This window comes from Asparagus officinalis, chromosome 6 (genome assembly GCF_001876935.1).
Source record: "Asparagus officinalis chromosome 6, Aspof.V1, whole genome shotgun sequence".
Taxonomy (NCBI): domain Eukaryota; kingdom Viridiplantae; phylum Streptophyta; class Magnoliopsida; order Asparagales; family Asparagaceae; genus Asparagus; species Asparagus officinalis.
The window spans coordinates 3,009,178-3,016,108 of NC_033799.1; the positions used below are offsets into that span (position 1 = coordinate 3,009,178).

Here is a 6,931-nt window from a genome sequence, read left to right on the forward strand (position 1 = left end):
TGGTCCCCCCCCCCCCCCCCCCCCTCTATATTTTTTCTCCAACAATAGAAGAATATATATAAGAAAAGTAAAACATTATCTATAGCCCAACTTCCTAATTAGAATAAGATTCAAACTCCTAATCATGATGAAACTCAAACTCCTAATCATTATAGATCTATAACTCTATCTAATTCTTATGAAGTTATACAAAGAATCAAAGACACAATCCCAACAATCTCCACCTTAGATTTAATTCTCAAAATCCCTTGAAGATATATCATCGCTATCTTGAAACTTTGCCTCTCCCGCTAGAGTCTTCTATTTCTTTCGCACTTTCATCTATCTCGCTGTGGCGCCTCCACCTCAATGAAAAATATTCAAGTGTCTCGACGTCTTCAGAAAAACTTACCCACTTCATCTTGTTCTTCACCTCTCCCTTGTGGGCAAGAGTCTAAGAAGAGTAATCTACACCATTAACGAATTGTCCCTCTAAATAGCAAGTATGGTTGCTATTCTTCCTCCCTCGTAAAATCAAATCACAATCTTTATACTCTTTGCACTGCTCACATTCATCTCCAAACTCATACCCACGCGATGCCATCTCACCTGACGAAATTAAATTAGCACTACATGATGACACATATCTCACATGACGAAGAATTCTGACCTTTCTAGTGTGAAGCTTGAGGCGAACACTTCCAACACCTTCAACCGTCATCTTCTCGTTATTTCCAACAATCACATCGTCAAATTCTTCATCTATCTTCAATGTGTCAAAATAATTTTTGTTGTTGCAAACGTGTATAGAGAATGCAGAATCTAACACACAAGTGTTACTCGCATCAGTATAGTACCTATACTTTGCATCATCAATACTACATCTTCATCACACACAACCACCGAGGAGTCCGCCTTATTCCTATTTTCTTGAAGCTTTATCTCTCTAATACTCTTCAAATTATCTCGCATCTTGGAACATCTGAACTGAATGTGACCCTTCTCTCCGCAATAATAGCACTCCTTTTCATTGTCGTCTCGAGCCCGAGATTTTGACCTTCCTCGATAATTGTCACATCTCCTTTTTCTCCTCCCTCGATTAGAACCTTCAAAATTATAAGGACCATGAATTTTGATACTAGTTAAAATAATTTTTTAGTATTTTAAAATATTTAATTATTATTTTTACAATGGTATGTGTATTTTTCTCGATTTTCTATAATTTTCTATGATTTAAAAATCTAATTATATATTTATTTAAATGATTTTGATATTTATAAATTTATTTTGTGCAGTAAAATTTTCTAGAATTAATTTGTTACGTTATTAGTACTATTACGTATTATTTTAAATAATATGTTGTATTATTAATATTATTACGTATTACTTCGTATAATACTTTGTATTATTAATTACGTATTTTTGGTATAATTTATTGTATTATTTTAACTGTTACATATTATCTATCGTATTAGTATAACTAGTACGTTTTTCTATGTGGATAATTATCCCTTAATTATTTGATTTTAAATATAAGTAAATATATTTTTATTATTAATTATTCTCGTTTAATTGTACAATATGTGTATATTTCGACTATTTCCTATCAACTGTTGTATTAATACAACTTGTACGTTTTTAATTGTAGATAATTATTCTGTAATTAGTTTAATTTTCAAATACTTGTAATTAATTATTTTAATTATTTTAGTTAAATACCTAAACCCTAACCTTAAAATTCTTTATATATATTTAAATGTTTTCTCCTCTCTTTTTTTCCTCTGTCATCTCTTCTTCCCGCCGCCCTCATCTTGTTCTCTCTCTCTCTCCTCTCTCCTCTTCATCTCTCTTGTTTCTCTCTTCCTCAAACCTATCACCTCCCTCAACCACCCGACAACCGCCAGCACCAGCCCAACTCACCCCGCTCAGCCTCACCCCGCTCCAAGCCGCCCTCAGCCACCTTCGCAGCCCCTCAACACCGTGCCACCGACCCACTTTCGCCGCCCTGATTCTCGACAGCACGACCACCGCCCCTCCGACGAACTCCGACGACTAGATCCCCCAGCTCTTGCCGACCTCCATCTCCTAGCGCCACCTCCTCCTTTCCCTATGTCGCCAACACCCCAGCCACAGGCCGCTCGCCCCACACCGAGATCCCTCCGGCCAGCCACATCGTCGACGCAGCGCGCCACCCCCTCACCAGCAGCGCGTCCACCCCAACCCCCGCCTCTTTGATCACCACACAGCACCTCCGCCTCCATCATCACGCCCTGGCTTCAACCATCCAGCTCCTCCTCCTCTTCAATCCCCGACGCACAACAGCCTTCACTGCTCTCACGCCGTCGCTCGACAGCGCCTCCTCAGTCCTCCTAGCCGCCGCCAGCCGGTCTCCAGCATCGAATCGGACAGTCCCTCGCCGGAGCCTTCCTGACGCCTTGCCGCGTCGGATCCGACCCGTAGCCTCGCTCGATAACGCTGACTTACTCGACGCGCCGAGGCAAGATCCCGTCTCTCCTTGTTATTTCAATAATTATTATTTATATGTGTAGATTAGTTGTAATATAATTATCTGCGTGGGTTATTTGCTGAATAATATTGATTAAATCATAGTTGTGTGATAAATAGTATTTTTAGAATAATGATAATGAAGTGAAAGAATTTATTTTGATAACGGAATCATTTAGAGAATTTATAATATTTAAAAAGAATTTATTTTTGAGAAAAAGAATTATTTTAGAATAATAAGTGATGAGAAATAATTTTAAAGAATTTATTCTGGAAAAGAGAATATTTTGGATTATTATAATTGTTTGTTGGAAATTTGCAGTAAAAAGACAATGAAAGAAAATTTGACTTGTATTCTCTCAAAATCGATTACAATTTGGATTCCGATTACAAAAGAGAGGAGAATGAATTTGATTCTCCCCTTTGTTTAATTCTGGGTTCTTCACGGTGGCGATGAGATGCCTCCCTCGAATGCTCGCGTCGAGTTTGCTTCTCGTTGACGATCCGAACATCTTGATTCACTGGAACGTGCTTTGAACGAGTCAAAACGCTGAAAACAGCGTTCTGGGCCTTAACTCTGCGTCTTATTGATGAGACGCAGAGTTGGGCGCTTGTTGGGAGTTGAAAACGCAAGGGCCGCTTGCGTTCGGACCTTAACTCTGCGTCTTAAAGATGAGACGCAGAGTTGGGCGCTCGCTGGGAGTCGAAACGCACAGGCCGCATGCGTTTTAGAGATGAACTCTGCGTTTTAGGCTAAAAACGCAGAGTTGGGCCTGTTTAAAGGCTGAAAACGCACAGTTGTGCTGTTTTAGAGATTAACTCTGCGTTTTGATGTTGAAAACATAGAGTTAAGCTTTTTCTAGGGTGAAAACGCACAGTTTGTGCTGTTTTAGAGATTAACTCTGCGTTTCTAGACTGAAAACGCAGAGTTGAGCCTGTTTAAAGGCTGAAAACGCACAGTTGTGCTGTTTTAGAGATTAACTCTGCGTTTTGATGTTGAAAACGCAGAGTTAAGCCTGTTCTAGGCTGAAAACGCACAGTTCGTGCTGTTTTAGAGATTAACTCTGCGTTTTGATGTTGAAAACGCAGAGTTAAGCCTGTTTTAGGCTGAAAACGCACAGTTCGTGCTGTTTTAGAGATTAACTCTGCGTTTTGATGTTGAAAACGCAGAGTTAAGCCTGTTTTAGGCTGAAAACGCACAGTTCGTGCTGTTTTAGAGATTAGCTCTGCATTTTGAGGTTATAACGCTGGTTCGACCTGTGCGCTTTGACTCTGTAATGCAGAGGCAAACCTTAGGCGGGCTTGGCGAGCTTCAGGCTAAGTCCAATGTTCTGACGAAGTCCAGTCTTGCAGACGGACCTCAGAACATAACTTGCTACGAAGAACAGGTCATAACTTTCAAACCGTAAGTCGGAATTAGACGAATTATATATAAAAATCGGCTATCTCGACGAGGCGGATCCATCCGAACCCAGCCGAAGGCTTCGGTTCGCTTCCTCCGTTTTACCAAATTCCTTACGGTTTGAGAGATATATGCGTTTTAATATGAAGAGACCGTCAATTTGTAGTCTCTTTTGCTAGAGCTTTGCACAAATCGTCCTCTTGTAATCTTTGTCTTGGCTCTTTGAAAATATGAGAGTCGTCAGATTGTAACTCCCGATGTTGATTGTGAATGCTGTTGAATTAGAGCTTTCATCAGTTGTCGTGAAGTCGTCAGATTGTAGCCTTCTGGAAGTCGTCAGATTGTAACTTCCATCATCAGTGTTTGATGGGGGATCAACTATCTATTGTGATTTTTAGACAGCCTACAATAATGAGAAATAATTTTAAAAGAAATTATTTTGAAAAATGAATTATTTTCTGAATTACATAGTTGTTGTTCATGATTACATTCATGTTTGTGAATATTTTACTATATTCGACATGTCATGATGTGGTTGCGTGAAATTAATGATATTAATATCGCCTTGTTGTGTTTGAGAACCTTAGTAGTTCATGACTTAGTGGCATTGTGTGTCATGAACAAACCTAATGACACGTGTGGGTGTGTTGACTGAGTTTAGGTGGTGAACCCGAGTTATAGTGTGGATTATGATTGTCGACTTAGAAAAGCGAGAAGAGTTGGGATGAAGAATTCTTGGTTCATGTGATCGGATGTGGATGTTTATATATTTTCCATGCTCGCACCAGTGGATCGTTTCACTCTGGGGTGGGTCTGAGGAGCAGAGATATCATTGCACGCAGAAGTGAGATTTGGACCAGTGGCTTGTTATAGGATGGCTAGTTACATGACATTATTATTTAGATGATTATGGATTCTTGTGAGATGATAACTAGTTATATTTCTTTTCATACATTGATCGTGGTCAATATTTAATTATCTACAATTTGAGACATATGGTATATACATGAGGGTTTCCTTGTTTGGATTATTTCGCTCGACATACTACGTCTCTTGTTGTAGATTTTTAAATATTAATTCCATCTATTGTATGATCTTGTTGCTTGAATGGTTTCTGATCGCTACCTGCATGATCTTGTTACTTGGTTGATTTTTGGATTCATCTGATTATTAGTATTCCAGTTGCACGCCTCTATCGTTATTACTATCATCACATGTTCTATTTTTATTTATGTTATCGCATTGACCACACATATATTATTACCGTTATTGTATTTGTTCCTGTCTTGGGGGATCTTGCCTTGTGTATACACGCTGACGTACTCCTATTTTCTGAGTGTACGTCAGATTTAGAAGACGGATAGCCTCAGTTCGGAATCGTGTAGAAACCAGATGATTCTCAGTAGGAGCGCCTTGCAGGTGAAGTAGAAGAACAAGCTGAAGCGTAGTAGTTTTCTTCTGTATTAGCTGATGGACATTAAAACTCTTTTACCATACTTTTTTTTTTAGTTGATGATGGATTTAGTATTTTAACATTATTTTCTTTATGGACTATGTATTCTTATTTCCTAGTTGGATTGTTTTGTAATAAGGGTATGTTGGACCCATATTTTATGTCTAGAATGATTATTATTGATGATATGTCTTTTCATTATTCTGGGTTGTCATTATATTCTTGCTAATTGTGATTGGGGACTTGTGACTTCGTATTGTATTTAATTCTAGACGCTTAGCGTATTGGATTGAGAAGAAAAGAAAAGAAGAAAGAAAAAAAATAGTAGTGTATATTTCTTCTCAATCTAATACGTCGCGGGCTTGTTCACGTCCCGATTCCCCAGTATTTTGGGAAGCGGGGCGTGACAAAAATCTAGTGCACTCTCACCACCATTAGATGCGCTCTCCTTTCCCATCATTCTTTCATTCTTATGAAGGAGTGTTGTCACATCATCGAACTTTAAAGTCTGCTTCCCTATTATTATTGTCTGAACTAACGGCTTGTACGATTTTGGCAAGGAATACAATAGGAGTAGCGTCTGCTCTTCTTCCTTAATCTCCTCATTAATATTCATAAGTTGGCAAACTAGCTGATTAAAGGCATTAATGTGATCTTGAATTGCAGTATCTTCTTCCATCTTTAACGAATAAAGCTCCATCCTCAAACACAATCGGTTGGTCATTGACTTCGATGCATAAATCCCCTCGAGCCTTTCGCACAGCCCCCTTGGTGTGGTCTCTTGTATAAAATTGTACTTGATCTCGGGGGGCGAGTGCCAAATGAATTGTGCTAACCGCCCTCTTTTGCATGGAACTCCGTTTAGCGTCCTTCAATCCTTCAGGTTTCTTCTCCTTCAAAGCTTGATCAACACCCTGCTGCACAAGAATATCTTAAACCGTACACTGTCATACTGCAAAATTTGTCTTGCCGTTGAATAGCGGAATATCGAACTTCAGACTCGAAGAAGTCATCATCCTCTAACCATAATCAAAATTCAAACCAGTCACTGTAGAGATTAATTTGATAAAACCAATGTTAAAAATGAACTCAGCACGTCGATAAACCCTAGAAACAACTCATGGATCACCAAAATCCGCGTGAACAGTGTTCCTACAAGCGCTACAGTGTTTCCTGCTACAATTTTTTTTGTTTCCCCCGATGTCAATCGCCACGCTTCAACCGCTGACGCCTTCACCAATCGTGCACTGGCCAAATCTCCACGAATCTTCGAACCCCGCTCTGATACCACTTGTAGGGATTTTTAGATCTGATAAAAACCCTAAAAAATCACCAAACGCAGCAAATAGAATCACACAAGATTTAATGTGAAACCCCTCAACAAGGAAAAATCACGGGATTAAAATCAATCCACTATCACCTCCAAAGTATAATCTTTTGCACGGACAAAGACTGCCTAACCCTCTCTGCTTTTTTCTCCAACAATAGAATAATATATATAGGAAAATCAAAATACTATCCCTAGCCTAACTTCCTAATTAGAATAAGATTCAAACTTCTAATCATGATAGAACCCAAACTCCTAATCATGA

General features: G+C 39.0%; 1 protein-coding gene across 9 annotated transcripts in view; it reads left to right on the forward strand.

Annotated features, from left to right (window-relative positions):
• Positions 1-5,432, forward strand: part of LOC109845517 (putative F-box protein At3g23960) — an 8,678-nt gene extending 3,246 nt beyond the window's left edge. For all 9 annotated transcript variants that reach the window (XM_020414769.1, XM_020414764.1, XM_020414767.1 and 6 more), the window contains one exon: positions 5,234-5,432. The gene's annotated coding sequence lies outside the window, so the exon portion shown is untranslated. The remainder of the gene's footprint in view (positions 1-5,233) is intronic.